We start from the raw sequence: 24,534 nt of genomic DNA on the forward strand, positions 1-24,534 counted from the left end.
CCCGAGATGCCCGAGGGGGCGGGGCTACGGTCGCACGCATGCGCAGGAGGGGAGCCGCCGTCCAGTGCTGGAGGCTGCGCGGTGAGTCCGACCCGCTCCCGACTCGCCTACTTTGAGGGCGTTCCCGTTTGGGGGCCTTGGAAGGCGGTGGGCGGAAGTGGGTCCAGGCCCGGTGTCCTGGAGCTGCGAGGCTGCGGCTGGAGACGCATTCTATCTCCAGAGCAAAGACGCCCTGATTGAAATGTCACATGACATATAATGTCACGTGCCTTTAGGACTAGTAAAAATTACCGTGATTTCCGGGAAATGTGGAAAAAAAATGTAGTTATGTAGGAATCTTTTAACTATAAGACATTATACTGGAAAACATGGGAAACCTCGTCTATTCCTATTTGATCTGGAAAAGCACAGAATTTAACATCAAGTGACCAAAGCTTGACTCAGCCACTGATTCATAGAGGCTCAGTCCTTTCCCCTAATTGAGCCAGTTACAGCCCAGAAGCCTTTAATTGAAGGGAAGGCCAGGGCCCTTTGGGGAATGACCCAGGAACACTCCTGAAAATGTATAGGGTTATTGTTTCTTCTAGGTATCCCCACAGGGAAGATGCAGTTAGACCCACCATCAAAAGAACAAGAGTGGGGAAGAGCTCAAAGCTACAACACAAAGGCAGCCGTTAAATTTTGCAAAATACACAACTTATGGGTAAAGAGTGAACAGGAGAATAAAGATAAAAGGTAAGAAAATTACTGCAGAAGCCTCAACACCTAACAAATGCCAATGGGAGAAAAATAGTAGGAGAGGACTATCCAAAGACATAACCCAGGACAGAGTTCCATGCAGCTCCCAATGTCAATTCTCTGAATGAAGCCCAGGCCAGATTATACGATGAAATAAGAGTGCACCCAATGGAGGAATGATAAAATTTTCCAGGGACAGCAAAGAAACCATATAGTAAGGTGATTATCAGGCTAACAGAATTTGTAAAAGCAATGAGGAGTCAAAATTCTAAGGACAATGATTTTTTTTTTCTTGTTCCTCCTTTTAAAAACTTATTTGTGCCTGGCGTGGTGGCTCATGCCTGTAATCCCAGCACTCAGGAGGCTGAGGCAGGAGGATCGCTGTGAGTTCCAGACCAGCCTGGGCTACATCGTGAGTTCCAGGTCATTCTCAACTACATAGTGAGACCCTGTCTCAAAAGACCAAAATTATTTGTTTGTTTATTGGACAGCATCTTCACAAATTCTGCTTTGAATTTGTGATCCTCGTGCCTCAGTCTCCTGAGCAGCTGGGAACACAGGAGTGAGCCTGGATGGGCCAGTTATTTCTAATGTGGAATTCCTTGTTTACCAATAGATGGTCAAATTTGAGGTAAGGATACTGGCATTTTTAGGCATTCAAAGCCTCAAGAGTCTCACCTCTGTAACTGTCATACGCAGCACCTGGGCGTGTGCTCAGGGTTAAGTGAAATAAATCGGACACACGTGTAAACATCTCATTGTTTCTCTGGTGTGAGAAACTGAAAGTGTAAAAGGGACTGGAATATATAATGGAGAATGTGAAATAGGAAGACAAAGTTCAAATTGGAAGGGTTACTGGGGAGGAGGCACGAGGAAAGCAGGAAAGGTGAAGAAGGGAAAAAAAGATAAGAAAGATAAAATGTAAACAAAGCTTTTGTAAATAAGCAGGGGAAAAGGACTGAAGGGAGAAGAGGGGATATATATCACGTACAGGTACCAATTCCATATGATGAATGTCATCTTTAGATATATCTAAAGTGTACCAACAAACAGTTAAGAATTTTTTTCTGGAACAGTTTGCTTATGGCGCCTTACAGGAACAATTTGGTAAATTAATATGTGAGTGGATGACCTCTGGGAGTTCAGACTGTGGGCTAGAAGAGAAACTCTTTGTCAGCGCTGTTTATGAATCCTGTTTTCATGATCATTGTATAGAATTAAGCCTGGGCCAGGATACTCTCCTCCTTTGCATTTCAGAAAGGGCTCCTGTCTTCTGGGTGGTGAAAGGAATTTACTAATGACCACTACATATACTTAGTACTTGTGTTCTGAGCTTTGGCTTCGTTGGACTTGCCCTTCGGGAGGATGCAGAAGGACTGCATTCTGTAGCCATCCCTGTGCTGGTGGAGGACCCCATACTCTTTCAGGGTACAAATGAGATTCTCAGTGAAGAGAGGGGACTGGGGTTTGGCAGGCTAATTCGGCCCAGACTGGACAGGATGGTGTTGTTTTCCCATGAAGGTGTGTAAAGAGACCATTGTTTATCACAAAAGTATAGAGTAGGGGTGATAGATGCTACAGCCCCCAAGTTCTGACTCCATGTGAGACTGTATTAGCTAGGGATAAGATGGCCCTAATGTGCACACACTTGGTGTCCATACCTCTGTTCCGATTTCACTTCTTCAGGAAGCCTTCCAGAGCCCAAGTTTAGGTCACCTTTCTGTGTGCACTACTCCCATTACCTTAGATCAAGTGAGTCAGAGGGTCATGATGTCCCTCCCTGTGACGAGGGTCCAGTGCATGTCTCCCACACAGGGATGTTCACTGCCTGAGAAGAGAAATCTTCCTTGTTTTCCATTAGTATTAAATCATGGCACATAGTCAAACATAGTCCATAAATATTTGCTTACTGTGTCACCGGGCAGCTGGAGAAAGAGAAGGTGATGTGTTGATGTTATGACGGGAGAGGACGGGAAAACTAGGAATCGTGAAGTTCCAGGTGGGGAGAAGAATGAGCATGAGGGTGGGTACCAGGCAGTCTGGGGTTAGTTCCTTGAGCCTGTGGTCACTTAGACAGTTATCAGAGTTAGAATTCTAATTGGAGGGACTTGTGAACCCACAGGGAGGGGTTTCTCTCTGGACACAGCATGCAGTCTGTAGGGAATATGGATTGTTACGATGCCACAGGAAGAGGTCGAGGCAGGGGTTGGGATTTAGAACGCGTTGGTATGGACCATAGACTCGAAGGCACCCAGCACAACTGCACCCTTCAGTCTTCTCCTGCAGTCCTGGGAAATGCATTTGATGTCCACCAAGGAATAGGGGCACAGAGGCCACCCATTCTACAGTTCCAGAAGTTGGTGCTCCAAGAAATCAGGTTAGTAATAGAGCCAGGGAGAGAACACAGGTTTATGCTCTCCAGTTGCTTACCCCATGCATCCTCTAACGCCAGCAGGCTCCACATCTAATGATTCCGAGATGGGGAGATGATCTAGGTTAGCCATGGAGGATCAGTATAATTGTAAGGGCAGGAAAGTCAGAGAAGGGAATCTGGTGACAGCAGCAGCCATCAGAGGGGAGAAAAGATACCTCATCGATACCCTTGAAGATGGAAAGTGCTACCTGGGGATGCGGCTGGATGCCAGAGACTGGAAAAGACATAAGGAGCCTCTAGGAAGCAGCTCTGCTGGGCAATGTATATACTGCCTGACAGGTAACATTTGCACCATCAACCCTGGTCCTTGCCCTTCACCTTCCCCACTCCAGTGCCTCTGTTCCCAGAAGCCAAGACCTCAAAGACTATTCTTTCTTCTCCCCCAACATTCCCAGTCTTCCTCTTCCTTACCCTTAGAGCCCAGCTTACATGGGACATTCCATGTTACTCTTTCCCCTCGGTTAGGGACATAGCATCCTATTCAGCATGCTGTCCCTTTGCCTTATGGTAGTGGTCTACAGAGCACATGTCACCACCATGTTATCAGATCTTATTTGCCCCTTGCTGGATGTAGGCTCTGTGGTTCTTAGGTCTCACTGGGCTAATTTTTCACGGATGCCTGCCAAGCATCTACAACAATGCTGGGAACATCAAAGAACCACAATGGATGCTAATTAAATGGATGGATGTCCATGGATGTTATAAAACACAGATTGTGGTTGAAGAGCATCAAGTATGCTGGTCATTCTCCAAACGGTTAGGTTCTGCACCCTTTCCTGGTTTGCACAGCCCAGACCCTCTGGGTGGCTGACTGCCTTTGCCCCGGCAGTAAGAGGGACTATGGGAAGAGGGAGATTTGAAGCAGTTTTCCCAGGTCCTTGGGAGCTCCTCTCCCAGAGAATACAGCCTCCTCATCCCTTGTCAGTCTTAGGATTTCACGATAAATTTATCTTTATTCCAGGTATATTTGCTCCAAGAAAAAACTAAAGACAACTTAAGTGGACTAATATCATTAAACATTCTTCACGCCTAATAGAGCAAGATTTTAAAAGAAAGGACAGTCTGGGGAAATTTTCTAAAATACGAAAAGTACAGGATTAAATTATATTAAATTATGATTTATCACTTATAATCCACAGCAAAAAGTGAAGTTCATGAAAATAAACTGAGGAATGTTTTATAAAGGTACTTATAAATTCAAATTGCAACGTAACAATTCCAGAACATTTTATGCTTATTAAATAGAAGAAATAATTTTTAATTATGAAAGAATTATAGAAATACAAGACAGACTCCCATTTTTGCTGCTATCCCCTCTGCAGGCTCTGCAGAATTAGCGGAAACCATGACCCCAGACTTCCATAGGGAGCTGTTCACCACTACCTTCAACCTGGAGCTGATCACAAACAGACCAGCACCATGGATAGATGAAAACATGATTCTGAATGACCTAAACTTCTATTCTAAGGAATACAACTTCCTCACAGCCAACCTAATGAGATGGCTGTCAAGCACAGTGCCAGCATGGAGGAGAAAATGAGGGTGTTAGACATTGCAGACCCCGATGAAATCGTGTTTTAAAAACTACGTTTGAATGGGCCAGGGATTTAGCTCAGTGGTTCTGCTGCCTGCCTTGCAAGTGCAAGGACCCGAGTTCGATCCCTGGTACCAAAAAAAAAAAAAAAATACATGTGGTCAAATTTGTGGCACAACTGCTCAGCAAGAGAAATGGCTGCACTCATCCCAAGGACTCCAGACAATTGGCACCTATGCCCAGATGGAAATGGGCCACAGAGCTCATCCTGGAGGCTGGCAAACCAAAGCCACGCATGACCACAAATCTCAAAGGTTAATTATCAAGAGTCCAATGGTAACCACCATTGAGTGGTGGCAATGCCACAGTTCTTGCCTAACTGATCACTCAAGGGAGGTGCTATGGATTATATGCCTTCCTTGTGTCTATTCCCAAAATTTGGACCCACAAGCCTTTGCCAGGTGTTACTGTTAAAGATGTTGACCCAAACTTTATGAAGAAATGGACAGTGGCTACCTGAAGATGGACAGCTACCGTATTCCCACAGAAAGCATGTTAATGAAGAATGCCCAGGTGAAACCTGCCAGCAGGTACCCCTGAGCAGCGAGCTGACTTACAGGACCACGGTGTTTATTGGATCCTTCCTTGTGGGAGAAAGAGGTTGGTGTGTCTTCAAGGTGCACACCATTGCCTTTGGATACAGTGCCATAAGGGACCAGTCTGCAATGAATACAGATAAATCAGAACCCCAGACTTTGGTCTCTCAAATATAGCAGTGCAATCTCTTCCTGCTCCTGGCTGTTACCTCTGCCTTCCAGTTTGTAGGCACATAAATGAAGGAAACCTGTCATTGGATTAATGAAAGCATCAGCCACAGAGGCCTGATTGAGCTGCCTGAGCTTCATGTCCTCACCACAGGGCTTAAGGTTTTCACCGCATGGGCAGCAAATGCTGCTATCAGAGTACCAGCTGGCTGGGCATAGCTGTCCTCATTGCAGTGGTGTTCCGAATATTTATGTTTCTTTCACTCCAGCCTGCGCTTTTGAGGGAGAAAACCCCATCATGCTGCTACAGACAGCCAGGTTATTGGTGAAAACCATGACCAGGTGCAGACAGGGAAGCTGGTGTATGGTACAGTGTCCTGCTTGAAGGACCTGCTCAGTGAACGCATCCAGCCCCAGCAGGTGGCTGTCAGCGGATAGGGATGGATATCAACAGCCCTGAAATGCTGATGGAAGCATCAGATTCAAGCAACCAGCTCAAAAGACATTACCTCCAAAATCCTTCAGGCTGAAATGAGTCACAGGAAAAGCCAGAAGGTAGCAAGGAACCTGACTTCTGTGGATCTTGTTCAAACAAATGAGCCTCCTTGCTAGTATGAGGTAGTTAAACTCATTGCACAAAACTTCCTACAAGTTCAAGATAAATCCATCCACACTGCCTTAAGGAATTTGTGTCTCTTGTATTCTCTGTATGCACTCAGTGAGAAGGCAGATTTTCTTGAGAAAGCATGACAGAGTACCAGACTACCCAAGAAAATCAGCGTTTGGAGTTGCTCACTGTAATTCACCCCAATGCTGGGGCTCTGGTTGCTGCATGTGACTTTTTAAGGACATGATGCCTGCTCTGTTCTTGGCCTCTGTGATGGGGATGTGCATGAAAATGTGCTGGAGTGTCCCAAGGAATCCCCAGTGGACAAAACAGAGGTTCCCAAATCTTACCATGAGCGCCTGAAGCCACTGCAGTTCAAGCACATGAAGTGTCACAAGCACAAATTTAATCTGCTCCGGAAAGAAGGTGCACCTCCTACCTGACACCAGGCTGCAGGGTCCCTACTGAATTCATATAGATGATAAATTGACCCTGTCCTCATTTATAAATGAAGACAAAATGAAAACATTGTTAAGCAGTCAGAAAAACATTTAAGAAATGCAGTATGAATTCCATTTGTAAAACTGCCGATCCCAGTAGGCTATGACTTTTGATAATTAGCAGAATTTAACTACTAAATACTAATTATTTTCACATTTTAATTGCTAGTCTCTGGATGTATAAATGTTTCTAAATGGGGCAGGATCCTTCTAAGATTCCCACTAATGGGAAATTTCCTCTCCTACCATGGGCTGTGCTGAAAAGCAGCAGCAAAAGAGCTTGGTAAGCCAGGGATTTAGCTCAGTGGTTCTGCCACCTACCTCGCCAAAAAAAAAAAAAAAAAAAAAAAAGAGAGAGCTTGGAGGCAACTCATAGAAATGTAACACAAATGCTTGTGTGCTTGCCACATTTGCGGCCTGCTTCCCCCTGTGCACGTATGTTGTTCCTGTCTAACCTTCACAGTAGCATTTCCAACAAGGGGACTCCTTCAGCACAGGCCTCTTGTGGGACTGCCGGCTTGTATAGCAGGAAGTGGCCATCCTTTTGTCCCCAGTTTAGGAACATGCAGCTGGCAAAGATGTGTTTACATATGACTTTTTGCCACTGTTGGGGCATCAAGCAATGTGTTTGATCTCCTCCCTCCCTCTCTCTTACCCTTTCCTGAAACAAAAACGGAAGAAGGGTGGAAAAACTCCACCATTTTTCTTAGTAGAATAACTGTACGGAGAACCCTCTCAGCTGTGGCACTGCTGTAATTTTGGTGATCTAATGAACTAGATTTCCTAGGACAATACAGAGTTTAAATATACTATCAATTTGGCAAGCTATTAAAATGCTTGGAGGTTACAAACTTGGCATGAAGAAATGTTTTTAAAACTATAAAGCCTGCATAGTGGCACCTACCTGTCATTCCAACTACTCAAGAAGCTGAGGCAGGAAGATCAGAAGGCCAGCCTGGGCAGGTTATGAGACGCTGTTTTAAAATAAAAACTCTTTAAAGAGGGGTGGGGGTATAGCTCTGTGGTAAAGTGCTTGCCCACCATGCATGAAGCCCTAAGTTACATTCCCAGTACCAAAAATTTAAAAATGGAAACATCACTTGGACCAGCTCTTACACTCAGAAATAACACAGAAAAACCCTCTGATACAAACCCTGTGTTCTGAAACTACGTCCAAAGGATAAGTGGAAGCTCCATACATTCTGTTTCTTACTGAAAACCTAGGTTTGTTATGTTTCTATGAGCTGCTAAGTGGTACTTCCAGTTAAATTTAATTTAAATGACCTAATATTGATTGACCTGTTAAATGTAGAATTATTTTAAATTTAGTGTTTCACTACTGTATTCATAGATGAATGTTTGTAGGCAGAACCTGATGGTGTCTGAACTGCCTACCTAATATCCAGCTGCATATCTCTGGGATCTAGGTGAGCAGTTCCTCAAAGCTGTAGACACCACTATCACATCTCTTTTAATCCAGGTCCTTTAGTTTTACCTAAAAACTGACTGTGACATTAAATACTTGTATTTTTATTAAGATTGGAATGTTTTGTCTTGAACTTTTTCCCAATATGTGCAAAAAATAAATGAACATTAAAACCTCAAAAAAAATATACAACAGGTAGTTACAATTTTTTCTTTCTTTTATGGTTCATGCATTGTGGAGAGCAGTTTGATGGTAAGTTTTTAAATTTATAATGTTCTTTAAGCTCATTAACTCCAAAAGTTGATTCTAAAAAACTGTTTCAAGGAACAATCTGGGGGCCAGGGATTTAGCTCAGTGGTTCTGGCACCTGCCTCACAAGTGCAAGGTCCTGAGTTCAATCCCCAGTACAAAAAAGAGAAAGAAAGAAACAATCTGGAAGCACATTTAATGACTTTAACTTCTACAGTATTAGTAATTTGATGAAAATGGCAAACATACAAAATGGTGATGTGATTTAATGAGCTATAATGATGTATTATTTTGCTATTATTTTGTTTTTACTGTTTAGTGATAGTGAATTAGGTAACATATTTTGTTCAGTGCTAGGCATTGTTTTAAGCATTCTATATATATAACGGTATATCAATGCTCACACATCCATTAAAGAGCATGTAATTTTAACCCCATTTAAAGCTAAAGTGAAAATCAAAGTTATTAAGAATATCCCTTAAAGTCACCTAGTATATACATGTAAGAGTGTGGATACAATCATAGTTAGATTGAGCTTTATTTAATACATGGGAGTAAAGGCACAGGGGAGGCAAGTAAAAGGAATTATGTGATGTGTACATGTACTAATTCCCCATGATGAATGTAATCATTATGTACTGCAAACATGTACTAATAAAAATTTTAAAATTTTAAAAATCACTCACTACAAAAAAATCAAACAATATCAAATGTATACAGAATTATCAAACACCCAGCCCAGTTTAATCAAATTTTTCTACTCTTATTTCATTTGTATTCTCAATTATTTACTTTTATATACATGTGGATAGCCAAAAATATCTTGAGAAGAAGAACAAAGTTGTAAGGCTTAAAATTTCTCTTTTCAAAACATACAGATCAATGGAACTGAACAGAAAACCCAGAAATAAGCATTCACATATTCAGTGTTATGGTTTGGCTGTGTTTGGGTGCTGCCTCTGTGGTAGTATTAAGTTGTGGGCATTTTAGAAGTCACAAGGCCATGAGGGCTCTTCCTCATAAATGGAATGCAGACACTTATTTAAAAGGCTTCATACTGCATTCAACTAACTTTCATTCCTCCTCTCCAGAAGGGGCAGCATCACACATCTTGGAAGCAGAGAGCCGCCCTCACCAGACAACCAAACTTGTCAATATCTTGATCTTGGACTCCCCAGCCTCCAAAACTGTGAGAAAATAAATTCTGTCCCTTGTGACTTGCCCAGACTCAGGCATTTCTTTATACAAACACATACATGCTAATGAACAAACATATGGCTGATTAAATTTTCACAAGTGTGAGAAGACCATTTCGTGGGAAAAGACATAACCTGTTCAACAAATGGTGATAGGAAAACTGGAACTCCATATGCAAAGGAAAGTTTAATGCTTACATCAAGCATACACAAAATTTAACTCTAGATCAGCTCTAAGTAGACGTAAACATGAGAGCTAAAACATAAGACAAATACTTCCTTAGGCTTGACAATGATTTCTTGGGTGTGACACAAGAATACAAACGATAGAAGAAAATACATAATTTGCACTTCATCAAAATTTTTAAAACCCAAATAGAATGGAAAAATAACCTTTGCATTGGAGAAAAGACTTACAAATATTAAGCAGTATGAGATTAACACCCAGAATATGTAAATAGCTACAACTCAACAACAACAAAACCCAAATCAAAAATGGGTAGAGGATTTTAATATACATTTTTCCACAGAAGATAATATACAAATGGCCACTGAATATATGGAAGGGTACTCAGCATTAGTGGTCACAGGGAAATGCAGTAAATGAGATACCAGTTCTCAGCAGTAACGTGAATTCTGTAACAATTGGATTTTGTCAAAAGCTTTTTCTGAACTATTGATATGAAAATGTAATATTTGTCTTTGCTTCTGTTTATATGGTGTATTGCACTTATTGATGTGTATGTATTGAACCATCCTTGTATTCCTAGGATTAAACCTACTTAGTCATTATGTGTAGTCTTTTTGATGATTTGTTTCATTCTCTTTGCCAGTATCCTTGTTCAGAATTGTTTGTTTCTTTGATTTTGTTTTTTCGAGTCAGGATGTTGCCTTATAGTTTAGATTGCCTTTGAACTCACAACAATCCTCCAGTCTCAGCCCATAGGATTACAGGCATGAACCACCACATGAAGCTCCTTGTCTGGGAATTTTATGTCTATGTTCATTAAAGAGAAAGGCCTGTGATATACATTCAATGCAATGCCAATTGAAATTCCAACACTATATTTCACAGAACTAGAAAAAAGAATTCAAAAATTCATTTGGAACCACAAGAGACCTAGAATAGCAAAAGCCATTATAGGCAACAGTCACATGGCACCAGGTGTAACAATTCCCAATTTGAAACTATACTACAAAGCCACTGTGATAAAAACAGCATGGTACTGGCAAAGAAATAGGCCTGAGGATCAATGGAACAGACTGGAAGACACAAAAACAAATGCAGATGTACTCAGCTACCTCATCTTCGACAAAGGAGCTGACCATCCTCAGTGGAGGAAAGATAGCCTCTTTAATAAATGGTGTTGGAAAAACTGGATATCAACCTGTCACAGATTAAAATTAGACCCTTATCTTTCGCCATGCACTAAATTAAAATCCAAATGGATTAAAGATCTAAATATTAAAACAGAAACATTAAACTTGCTGGAAAGTAAGTTAGGCAGAACTCTGGAAGACATTGGTATAGGAAAAGACTTTATGAACAAATCCTCAGTAGCACGGGAACTAGCAGAAAGAATCAACAACTGGGATCTCATCTTACTAAAAAGCTTCTGTACTTCAAAAGAAACCATTAGCAGAACTAAGAGACAATCTACAATGTGGGAAAAAATTTTTACCAGCTGTACCTCAGACAAAGGACTATTATCAAGGATATATAAAGAACTCAAAACAATCAGTCCCCCCAAATATAAAGACCCGATCCAAAAATGGGCATCCGAAATGAACAGACATTTCTCATACAAAGAAGTGAAAGCAGCAAGAAAATATATGAAAAAATGTTCCACATCACTGGTCATTCGAGAGATGCAGATGAAAACAACACTGAGATTCCACCTCACCCCACAAAGAATGGCTGCTATCAAGAAATCACACAATAACAAATGTTGGCGGGGTTGTGGGGAGAAAGGAACCCTCCTCCATTGTTGGTGGGAGTGCAGACTAGTGCAACCACTATGGAAATCAATATGGAGATACCTCAAAGAGCTTGGACTGGAGGTTCCATTTGACCCAGCCATCCCTCTGTTGGGTATCTTTCCAAGAGAACTAAAAGAATCATATCACAGAGAAGTATGTGCACCCATGTTTATAGCGGCACAGTTTGTAATAGCTAAATCTTGGAAACAACCTATTTGCCCATCCGTTGGAAACTGGATAAAGAAGTTGTGGTTTTTCTATAAAATGGAATATTACTCAGCCATAAAGAGCGAGAGAATAGATTCATTCATAGGAAAATGGATACATATTGAAGATATACTCCTAAGTGAAATAAATAAGTCCCACATGTGTAAATACCAAATAGTTTCCCTGGTGTGAATATTCTGCAACAATGCATAAGATTCTAATAAGATTACTGACATTTAGAAATGGGAGGAAAGGAGCTAAAGGTGTAGGGAAGGTGTGATACGTAGGGGAAGAACAAAAAGGGAAAAGAAAAAAATGTGAGAGAATGAAAAGATGAAAATAAAGTGTTTGTAGATGGGGAGGGGAGGAGGGGGTGAAGGGAGGGCAGAGGTAAGGGGAAAAAAATGAGAATCAAGACTTGCCATGTAAAGGTACATGATCCCAACAATGAATGTAACTGTACTGTATCCCTAAATGTAACAATAAACTCAATTAAAAAAAAAAAAGAGAGAGGCCTGTGGTTGTTGGGTCCTTATCTGGTATGAAATCAATGTAATACTAGCTTCCATGAATGTGTTTGGAAATACTCTTTACTTTTCAATTTTGTTGAAGAGTTTGCAGAGTATTGGCATTATATTTTCTCTGAATTCTTTTAGAATTCAGTGATAAATTCATCATGTCCTGGGCTTTTCTTAGTTGGCAGGTCTTCTATTACTGCCTCAATCTCATTTTCTGTTATCAGGTGGTTCCAAATTTATTTTTATGTCTTATTGGTTCCATTTTGGTAATTTCATAAATGTGTTTAGGAACCTGTCCATTTCTTTAATATTGTCCAATTCATTAGAGTACAGTTTTTCTGAGTAGTTACTAATGATCATCTAGATTTTGGGAGAGTCCAGTGTGATTTTGCCATTTTTATTTATAGTTGCATTGATGTGTTATATTTCTTTATCTTCTTTTGTATTGTTTGTTTTGTTTTGAAACAGGTCTTAATATGCAGTTCAGGCTGGCCTAGAATTCATTATGTTGCCCAGGCTGGCCTCAAACTCACAGTGATTCTCCTGCCTCAGCCTCTCAAGTGCTGGAATTACAGGTGCACACCACAGTGCCATGCCTTTCATTCTTTGGGTTGGCTAAGTATTTTTCTATTTTTTTTATTCTTTCAAATAATCAGCTGTTTGACTCATAAATTATTTGTATTGTTATATTAGTCTCTATTTCATTGATTTCTGCTCCAATCTTTAGAATTTCCTTTCTTGTAAAAGCTTTGAATTTGAATTATTTTTTTTCCAAGTTTTTTCTTTTGTTGTTTCTGTTTTGTTTTTGTTTTTTCATACAGGGTCTTGCTTTGTAGTTCAGAATGGCCCTGAACTTACTATGTAGCCCAGGCTGGCCTCAAACTCATGGCAATCCTCCTGCCTCAGCTTCCCGAGTGCTGAGATTATAGGCATGCACCACCACACCTGTTTTTTTAGTTTCTTGAGGTGCATCATTAGTTTAGTTATCTGTTTTTCTAATGTAAGCATTAACAGCAATAAATTTCCTTCTTAGGTCTGCTTTCGTTGTGTCAAATAGTTCCTGGTAGGTTTTTGGATATACAGGCTATTTCCAAGATACAGCTAAAATTTATATCCAGCAACAGATGAATGGATAAAGAAAACACAGGATGTATGCACAATGGAGTACTGCACTGCTACAGAGAAAGATAAATTTGAGTTATTTGTAGGAAAATGGATGCACTTTAAATCTACAAAGCGAAATAAAACAGACACACAAGCCTAAATATCACATGGTTTCTCTTACATGAAAAACCCAAACTATGAATAAATTAAAGAACAAAATATAAGAGAGACACTAGGAAACATGGAAATAGTTCTTTTGCAAATGGCAAGGGGACCTAGGGATGTTGGGGTGGGCAGAGAGATGGAGATGTAAAAGAACTCAGATGTACATGAACATGTAACAACTATCTCTTATGAATACATTCATTACGTACTGCAAACGTACTAACAAATGGAAAATGTCTGACAAACAAAATTTTCCCCTGCACCATGAGTAGGTCACTCCCTGCCTTCAACCACAGCAGGGCTGCATTTGCTTTGAGGTATGGGGAAGACCTCTCCCCTACAAAGACCCAGCTTGGGCAGCAAAAGCCACTACTCTCCTTGTAGTCTGTCACCTCCATAGCTCAGGACCCTGTGGTCGTTGTAGCCCTCATATAACTTGTCTGTTTCATCAAAAGGGTTATGAGCCAAAGAAGATCTTTTAATATTAGCCCCTAGTGTTTTTGTTTCTTTACAATAAATAGTCTATCAACTAGTCCAAAAGGTGATCAAGGCAAACTTATTGCATAACTTTTAAGTTTAATTTAGTGTCTTAATGAACACAAAACAACATAAAACTGTACATAATATCAGGGTTTATATACCTGATAAACACAAACGAACACAGAAAAGGTTATTTCGGCTCATGGGTTTAGAGGTTTCTCTCCATAGCTACCTGTCTCCATTGCTTCTATTTAGTCTGTAGCAAGACAGAAACGTCACGGCAGATGGGCCTGGTGGAGGAACGCTGCTCACTTCACGGCAGCCAGAAGTCAGAGAGGGGGTGAGAGGCAGCGAGGAAGACACCAGGGACATGATACGGCCTGCAGGGTCACACCTCCTACTCCCGTGCCTGCTCCCTTCAACCATTCTCTACCACTTAGGTGTCCATCACCTCCCAGTAAGGCCATCCAATTAGTTAGAGCCTTCACGATGCATCCCTTCTGAACACAGGAGACTTTGGGGGATCACTGTAGATCTAAACTATAGCCAGTGCCACTTCATTTGACCTAAGTATTACAATATGAATATATTCTCATTGTTTCAAATACAGAAATGTTTTTAAATTGTTTGATTCTACCTTCCATCTACTCTTGAGTAATCAGTAATCACAATTATAATTGCTGATATACATATATATTCATACAGATGCACATAAACATTATTTTATTAAAATGATTCACTTAATTTTTAACTAATATGTAAACATTCCACATATTAATGGAGTAACCAATTATTTTTAACATAGCCAAGATAAGCACAGTTTAGCCATTTAGACATTCCTGTTTTGCATACCCTGTAAAACTACACTCAGGGCCCGGGATGTAGCTCAGCAGCACAGCGCCTGCCTGACAAGCAGGAGGCCATGAGTAAGAAAAAACAAAAGTAAAAACAAAAAAACTATGCCCGATATCTGCTGGCCACGGATAAGATTCACCCCAAGACTATGAGCTCTCCACACCACTGCTGCCTTTGAGAGCTCTGTGACCCAGAGACCCTCTGTTGGGTGCTAAACAGCATCACCTAGGGCATGAGCCCTGGTCCTTGGGCCCCTCTCACTAAGGGCTCCTTAACCCCTCTAACAGAGCTTCTTCACCACGTCGAGGAAACCTTGTCATTTCTACTGCCACCCTGTGGTCACATTTTCTTTAGCAGCCTGGAATTCCTTGGATGCCACAGACCAGTGAATTAGTCTGGGCTCTTCGCTTGTCATCCTGCTATTCACTGGCCATGAGCCTGGGTCCTCATCTACAAAGCAGGAGTCCTGGAAGTGCCTGCCATGAAGGACTGTGGTAAGGATTAAATAAGCTCTGTATACAGAGTTCAGCCCAGAATGAGCAGTCAAGAGGTGGCAGCTGAGTTCTGCCATGAGACTAAAAGGCTGGGCAGGTTCCCCAGCCTCATCAGGCCAGAGGTTTAACATGATGTCTGGACGTGGTGGTGAACCTACAGGCTGTGTGCCACAGCCAGGCGTTTGCTATTATTGAAAGTTCTAAAAGGTTCACCATCACTTGGACTCTAGATCCGTCCTCTGATGTTGGAGCTCAGATGCAATGCGGTCTACTTTGCAGCTGAGTTCTGTCCGTATTCTAACACGGAGGTGGCTTTTCTACACCTTGTGCACCCTGGGCAAGGTGCTTCTCCACCCAAACACAAACCTGTGCCCCCGGCCACACACTGTGGCTATTTGTTCACTTAAGTGCTTCTGGGAAAAATAGCTCCATGTAATCCACGCTGGAACTTCTATTTAATTTTTTTTAAAGAATGCTTTTAATCCTTGTAAAAAGTCAGCTAGTTGTGCCAGGGATTTAGCTCAGTGGTTCTGCCACCTGCCTCTCAAGTGCAAGGTCCTGAGTTTAATCCCTGGAAAAAAAAAAAAACAAAAAAAGTCAGCTAGTTTTATATAAGAGAACCTCTTTTATTGTACCAGGGATTGAACTCAGGACCTTGTGCTTGTGAGGCAGGTGGTGGCCTCCCTGGCCCCAGAGAACCATTTTTTAATGAATAAATCAAGCACGAGCTACAAAAAAAAAAGGAATCACTTGAAAACCATTATACACACGCGTATATACACACACACACACACAGGCACACACATATCTGGTACGTACTATATTTTGTACAGCATAACAAACAACAAAATGTTGGGATAAAACTTCACATCAGGGACATCATTTTAAAATGGGCACAGTATGTACAAGTATATGGAACAATATTTAATGAACCCTCTACTGGAGAGTATATAAGTACTTTTCCATTTTTCATCACAGAAGAAACTTAGCAGCTGGCTTTGGTGGTATGTGCCTGTAATCCTGGCTACTCAGGAGGCTGAGGCAGGAGGATTGCAAGTGTGAGGCCAGTCTGCCCAACTTAGCAAAATTGTATTTCAAAGTACAATTTTTTTAAAGTCTGTGGATATAGCTTAGTAGCAAAGGTACTTGCCTACGTCCAAGGTTCAATCCTCAGTACTGAAAAAAAAATTAGCACAAATATGTCTATACTTACAATGTAACCCCTCGCCTAGTTTTTTTTTAATTCTAGAAATGGATAAAAGGATATGAATATGCATATTTTAGGAACTTCGCTAATGGAATTTTAGTCATACACTAATGTAATAGACTTTTTATGTGTTTTCATCTGTTAAAAAAATACAGCTAATAAGGCTGGGGATATGGCTCAAGCTAACAAAATTTGCCATCATAACCATATTTAAGTATTTCAGTGGCATGAGTTATACTTACATTGTACTACCATTACCACCATTCACCCACAGAAGAGTTTTGATCTTATACAACTGAAACTTTATAACTATTAAAACTAACTCCAGCCAGGCATGTGGTGCAAACCTGTAATCCCCCAGTACTTGGGAGGCTGAGGCAGGAGGATGACTGCGAGTTCAAGGCCAGCCTAGGATATATTGTGAGTTCAAGGCTGGCCTGAACGACATAGCAAAACCCTGCCTCAAAAAGCCAAAACCAAACCAAACTGAACCAAAACAAAAAACCAGGGCTGGGGATTTAGCTCAGTGGTATCATCGTCTGCCTTGCAAGTACAAGGTCCCGAGTTCAATCCCCGGTACCAAACAAAAACCAAAAACAAACAATTAATAAAACCCTCCCAAGCAAGTTGAAAATGTGTGTCCACACACCATGCCACAGATGTCTACAACGGCTTTCTTCATAATTGCCAAAACCTGAGAGATGACCAAGATGACATTCTACTGGTAGGTAAATGGATAAGCAAATTGTGGGGAATATCAGCAGTTAAAAAAAAGTGTTATCAAGTCCTGAAAAAATGTGGAAAAGACTTAAATGCAACTACTACATGAAAAGTCACTTTAATAAGGCTATGCAACACATGATTCCTACTCTTTGACAGTCTGGTAAAGGCAAACCATTCAGGGGATTAAACAAATAAGCCAATATTAGCACAAAGAGGATTTTTAGGGCACTGAAGGGATTCTGCATGGAACTATTATGCTGGATAAATGTCATCATATATTTGTTCAAGCCCACAGAATACACAACACCAGAAGTGAGCCCTACTGTGTAAACTGTGGACATCGGCTTATAGTGATGCACTGTAAGTTTATCTATTGTAACAAGTGTTACTTTTTGGGAGGAGTGTTACAAAAGGGGGAGCTGTGTGTGTGGGAAGGGTAGCGGGGACATGGGTACTCTCTGTGTGTTATGTTCAATTTTGTTTTGTTTTTGAGACAGAGTCTCACTCTGTAGTTCAGACTGCTCTGGAATTCACTATGTAGCCCAGGCTGGTCTCCAACTCACAGCGATCCTCCTGCTTCAGCCTCCTGAGTGCTGGGATTACAGGCATGCGCCACCACACCCAGCTTTGTTTAATTTTGTTTTGAACCTAAAAGTGCTCTAAAAATAGTCTATTAAAGATAGTTGGGCCAGGAATGTAGCTCAGTGGCACAGTGCCTGCCTGGCAAGTGTGAGGCCCTGAGTGTGATTCCAGGTACCAAAAAAAAAAAAAAAAAAGGAGAGAGTTAGTGACATTTTTAACGAAAAATAGATGGAAATACCAAGATGGCTAAGATAACAGCAATGTTCTAACAATGATTTTAAAGCGGCCATGATAAAAATGTTTTTTAGGGTAAAACAAACAGGTAGAAAACAGAAAATTTCAGCAAAAAAGATTAGAACCAAATCTAAAGAACCAAATGGAAATTTCAGACATAAAAAACGCATAAAATTTTGTGTACAGCCTCAATAACAGAATGAAAGGATAGAGTAAGCTATAAGATCGAACAATAGAAATTATTTTTTCGTAATGAAGAATATGCGGGGTGTGGTGGCACACACCTGTAATCCCTGCACTTAGAAGACGGAGGCAGGAGGATCGCCATGAGTTCAAGGCCAGCCTAGAATATATAGTGAGACCCTATTTTTAAAAAACCAAGAGAAAGGAAGAGGGGGAAGAAGGAAGGAATGGAAAAGGAAAGAGGAAAAGACAAGATAAAAAAAGAAAAGTAAACTGAAAAAAACCAATAGAGCCTCAGGGAGCTGCAGGATTATTACAAAAGATCTAACATCCACGCTATTGTTGCCCTAGAAGGAAATGAGAAAGAGGGAGGGGGAAAAATAAATTAAATACAATGCCACCAAAGAAACCAAGACAACCAACAAGTTTGGTACCTGGAGTCACAGTTATTGCAAGGGAAAGGCTCGTGGACCAGAAACACCATGGATGTGGCCGGTACAGAATGAAGTCCTATGCCTGCCTCTTTCTCTATCCCTGCAGCGGGCTGGCATGGGTGCTTCCTGGAGGTGGTGCCCTTGGCTGTGGATGAAAGGACAGACAGGAGTTACCTGTAATATTCTGCAAACTTTTCCATGCCTGGGGTGCCCTTGGAACTCCTGCTGTAGGACGGATTCTGAACTATTCAGTCTTCAGCATCTCATGCTGTCCTGATACTGTGCTGGGACCAAATATGGAACAGCCAAGAATTTTTTTTAATTTACTTTTTCCATTAAGTTTATTGGTACAAGATACATGTAACGGTACAAGATCCGCATGATGAATGTAACTGTACTGTATACCTAAAAACTCAATAAACCAATAAACTCAATGAGAACAAAGTCTACTGGTACAATTTAGGTATACAATACAGTTACATTCATCAGGGGATCTTGTACCTTTACATACCTTGGTTCTTATTTTTTCCCAATTCCCCTGCCCTCTCTTCACCCCCTCTACCCTACCTATTTACAAGACTTTGTTTCCCATTTTTCCTTTTCTCATATTTTTTCTTTTCCCTTACCTTTTCCCTATCCCTCCTACTTCCCCTACTCCTTTATAACTTTTCTTCCTATCACAGAATATCAATTATACATTCAGTATTTACACACGTGTCCCATTAATTTCACTTAAGAGTATGGCCTCAATGTTCATGCACTTTTTGTAGAATGACCCATATGCAGGCAAAAAGAATGTATATTCTGATTTTGTGGGGTGGAACACTCTGTAGACATCTATTAGGTCCACTGGTTTAGTTCTAGTATTTTGTTGTTGATTTGTCTAGATGATCTGTTTATTTGTGATGGTGAGGTACTGATGTCTCCCACTACAATTGTATTAGTGCTTATTTGGTTTCTCATGTCCCTTAATGTTTGTTTTGTATAGTTGGGGGCATTAGTGTTAGGTGCACATATTTATGATTATCATCTCTTCCTCTTGGATTGTTCCCTTTACAAGGATGGAGTAACCTTCTTTGTCTCTCTTAATTAGTTTTGGTTTGAAATTTACTTTGTCTGCAAATAAGATAGCTACCCCTGCTTTTTTTCAGGTTCCTGTTGCATGGAGAACTATTTTCCAACCTTTTATTACTTTCAGTCTATGAGTTGGTTTTTTTTGTTTTGTTTTTAGCTAGGTGTATTTCTTGTATACAGTATATTGTTGGATTTTGCTTCTTAATCCATTCTGCCAGTCTATTTTTTTTGATTGGTGAATTGAGGCCATTAACATTGATTGTTATAACTGGCATGTATTGACTTATCATTGTCAATATGATACTGTTGGTGGCTCTTTTTTATTTTTCCCTCTTTCCCTATAATTTCTTGCCTTGTCTAATGGATTTACTCTGTTGGGTCTCATGGAGTTGTGGCCTTCATTGTCTTTTTCTAGGATATTGTTTAGAATTGTTTGGAGTGCTGGTTTGGAATTCATGAAGTTTCTCAGGTGTTCTTTGTCATGGAAGTATCTTATTTCCCCAACCATTTTAAAAGGGAGTTTTGCAGGATACATTAGTCTAGCTTTTTTGCAGGGGGGCTTGAAACACCTCACTCCAGGTTCTCCTTGACCTGAGGGTTTGTGTTTAAAAGTCTGCTGTGATTCTGACAGGCTCTCCTTTGCATGTGCTTTGTTTCTTCTAACTGCTTGTAGTATTTTGTTCTTCTGTTGGGTTTCTGGGATCTTGACTATTATATGTCTAGATGAAGATTTTTTTTTTATCATGACTAGTTGGAGTCCTGTATGCCTCACATATCTGTATGTCAAGTTCTTTTGCTCTGTTTGGGAAATTTTCTATCATTAATTCTGTGAAGTTTTTTTTTTATATTATTTGTACTTTCTGCTGTTTTGTGGACCCCAATCAATCTTATATTATTCTTCTTTGCATCATATGGGAGCCATTAGATTGATTTCTAATGCTTCCTTCCTTTTTTTTTTTTTTTTTTTTTTTGGTACTGGGGATAGAACTCGGGTCCTTGCACTTGCAAGCCAGGCAGTGGAACCACTGAGCTAAATCCCCGGCCCTCTTTACTATTTTTGAGAGATCTCTCTTTTCATGGTCACTGACTGCCATCCTGTCTTCTATATCTGATAGTCTGTCTTCGGATTAGCTGTCTGCTGTGTATACTTTCAAGAGTTTTTAATCTCCTGAATTGAACCTGTTTCATGGATTCCATTTCTTTCCTATGTTGGACATTCATGGTTTCCATTTCTTTCCTATGCTGAGCATTCATGGCTTCCATCATGGTCCTGAACTCATCTATTTTTTTTAATCCATTTCTGTTCTAGAGTCTTTAATCATGTCTTTTATTCTGCTCACCATCTCTGTGTTATCTGGGAAATTATTTCTGTTTGAATTTTTCTCATTCATCTGTTTTGTTACTTTCTGTTGTATCAGTTCAGGGTGTACAGGTGGTTGATTATCAGAATTTTCCATCTTGTTTTCCCCAGAATTTGCCTTTGGTGAGCTCAAAGACTGTGTCTTGCTTAAATGTCTTTTCATTTCTATTATTGTTGTTGGTACAGTCCTTGGTTTAATTCCTGGGTTAATACTTTCGATACTGCTTATTGTTAAGTATCTTTGTTGCTTGTATTTAGAATAATTGCTTCTCAGATACAGTTAGTCTTAAGGTTTTGAATCTCTAGTGACTCTGGGGCAATCACATTTTCTTTAAAGATAACTGATTAGAACAATCACAACTCTAGCCCAAGTGATATAATTAGCAAAAACAATAGAATCAAGCACAGGTTAGAAGATGATAATTTGCTCACAACCCAGGGTGGTGCTGGAGGTGCCCTTGTGGTTCCCATCCTCACCAGTCCATTTGTCACTGGGAGGCCTGGGTTGGGGTGGGGGCACCAGTGGCTTAGGCAGCTCTTGTCCTCACCCATCTGCTTGTGGCTGGGAGCAAGAATTTTAAATGATTACAGGGCAATGGAGTGAAAAATGGAGGGACGGGGCATTTCTGGAAGACAGCACATCATAGGCAAAGATTCATATCCACAAAAATGTCTGGTCTGGGAAGGAGCTAGCAAGTTTATGTCACTGGCTTTTGGGACTTCAAGACTCAGTGAGAAGGGCGGAGACCTGAGGCAGCCACTAATGTGTAATTGTACAGGTGAGTTGGTACTATTATCCAACACTCATTTCAAAAGCAGCACATTAGGATTCGACAACAGTCATCTTGACAAGCCATGGCGGTGGGTCTGAAAAGTAGAAGGGATTAAGGTAAAAAAAGTGGTGAAACACAGACACACCAGGAAGGTCTGAATGAAGGCTTTGCAGGAGGGATGAAGGACAGTTGGCCAGAGGAGAGGAAGTGAAGAAACACCAGAAAGCTATGACCTGAATACTTGCCTGTAAGGATAGTGCTGCTTTCAAATGAAAGGGGACCAAGGGACAGCAGATTTGGGGAAGAAGTCTAGTTTGGTTTGCTTATGTCAGATGTCCACAGAGATGAATTTTTGGCAGGGAGGGGTTAATTTTATAGGATCTCTTAGCAGAAATATAAGGATATAAAGTCTGGGGCTTTGAGACAGCTTATAGATGCAGTTATAAATGTGATGGGTCATCAGGGAGGGAGGTACTTTACCAGATGGGCTCAAAATCCAAGCAGTTTCCAAGTGACAAGGTTCAGTGAAAGAATATATATGAAAGTGGTTTCCTGGAGGGAGGGATAAGATTGAGATGGCCAGGGAGATGGATATCAATAGGATTTCCTAAGGCCTGCCTCTCCACTAGAGTTTACCTTTCCCAAGAAAGACTTGTCCTTTGCCAATCTGGTAAATGTAGATCTGTGGCCTCAGACATTCAACTGGGCCCTTCATCTTGCAGGTAAAACTAAAGAAGGGAATCACAGATGCTAACTTTCATTTACAAAGGTAAAGTAAGGTGCTCCTCTATGCAGTAATGAATTCAGTTAGACTTCCATGTGAATGAAGAACAAACTAACAAAAACAAGAAATTCCTGTAAGTAAAATATCTCAGCTGCAAAGACTGTAGACCTGAACAACAGAGTTGCCATGCTGTGATCATTCAGTTCACTGGCTTGATAAAAGAGGAATCCTGTCTTTAGGGCTGGCTAAGGGTGATCAGTTAGTATGTATGAAAGCTGAGACAGAACAAGATAATGCAGAGAAACAACCAGTGTTATGACTTGTGTCTAGATGTTTACTCAAAGCCTTATGTGGTCATAGGTGGGGCTTTTCAGAGATGGCTGGATCTAGTGATTAAGGAATTAAGGGAGTGTGCTGCTGGGTTCAGGGCTGTGATGCTGGGACTGATGGATTGATTCACAGTGTAATGCTAGGATTAAGAGTGGGTTGGCCTGGATATGAGAGATAGAAAGAGGGCTAGTGTGGCTGTTCCTTGTTGCTTGCAGCTTGCTTGCTGCTTTCTGCTTTCCCTGCTTTCCCATGGACTGTTTCTCCTCTGCAATGTCCTTTTGCCGCGCCACCTTGCCTTAGAGCCAGTCAAGCATGAATTGAAACCTCTACAAACTGTTAGCTAAATAAACCTTTTGTTAGCAGACTCACTTTGGTCCTCAGCACCAGGTGACTCTCTGTGACCATAGCCTGTTCTTCCCTTGGATTCCAAATTCCCAGTGGACCTGTTTTGATTGCAGATGCATGGATTTCCATCTCTCCCATCACATCACAGGAAGGGAGCAGGACACATTCTCCAAAGACAAGGCACTTTGTTCCTAGTGGGCAGTCCTCTCGTGTTGTCTCCCATGTCCCAACGACCAGAGTCAGCTGGGCAATGTGTGAAGTCTCTTGGAGGGCACTGTGCCCACAGGTTCCCTGACCATTGGGCACAATGTGGCTCCCTTGGATTTCTGAGCTCACATTTGCATGGCACACATTGCAGCCTGCCTGGTAGATTGTTGTAACTCCTGCTTTGTCTGCCCTGGCATCCTGGAACACTTTCAGAGAAAAATCAAAATAAGGATCATTTCATGATGCAGGAAGAAAAGAAACAGCACAATGTTTTAAAAAATGATTGAACTCACACTTCCAAATGATTTCTTTAGGGCCCATGTTAGAGTCAGTTGCTAATGGGCAGGACATAGCAGTTTCCCTTATTTTTTTGAGTTATAACAGAAAACCAGAGGACCTGTATGACATCAGTGGCCCCATATCTCTGTGGGAGATACGAAGGATCTGTTATACCAAAACTACACTCAAATTTTTCAGAATCTCCCATCTCTCAATAGTGGAGCCATGAATCCTATTGTCTGCTACACATCTGCCTGCCTCACTCTAATCTGCAGCACCTCCACAGCCCACAAATCCCCAAGCTTTCCATACTCCTAATTTCTGTCCTTGCCTGAGGTCCAGCCTCAAACCTTGCCCCAAACTCTGTCCCAATCTCAGTCCCAACATCTCCTTCTACTGGGTCCCAGGCTCAGCTTGAGTCCACATCCCTAGCCCATTCTTTCTGCTATCCCAAATTAGGACCTGTGGAGCATGTGTTCCTAGGTTGGAGAATGGCACAGTCCCTCAGATGACCCCAAATTCATGACCTGCAGTATGACATGTGGCAAAGGAAACTTGTATATATGTGTGGTTCAACCAGTGTAAGGTCTACCTCCTAAGAGGAATCTTGTCTACCAATGCCTAAGCTTTCATAGGTCAGTTTTTTCTCCATGGCCAATATTCCAGGCTGCTTCCTTTCCTGGAGATTTCTTCCTTAACAATGACCCAGAGAGTCATCAAGACTGCCACCTTGAGAACAGACCCATTGAACACCAGTGGGTCCTGTCTCACAGGACTCATGAGTCTTTGTCACTGGAGAGTTCACAGAGAGATATTCCTGAGACCTCG

General features: G+C 41.1%; 1 pseudogene; it reads left to right on the plus strand.

The window, feature by feature from the left end:
• Positions 1 to 21: 21 nt before the first annotated feature.
• Positions 22 to 8,493, plus strand: LOC104852857 (annotated as a pseudogene).
• Positions 8,494 to 24,534: the final 16,041 nt, after the last annotated feature.

This window comes from Fukomys damarensis, unplaced genomic scaffold (genome assembly GCF_012274545.1).
Source record: "Fukomys damarensis isolate Sample0158 unplaced genomic scaffold, DMR_v1.0_HiC HiC_scaffold_27, whole genome shotgun sequence".
In the NCBI taxonomy this organism is placed as follows: domain Eukaryota; kingdom Metazoa; phylum Chordata; class Mammalia; order Rodentia; family Bathyergidae; genus Fukomys; species Fukomys damarensis.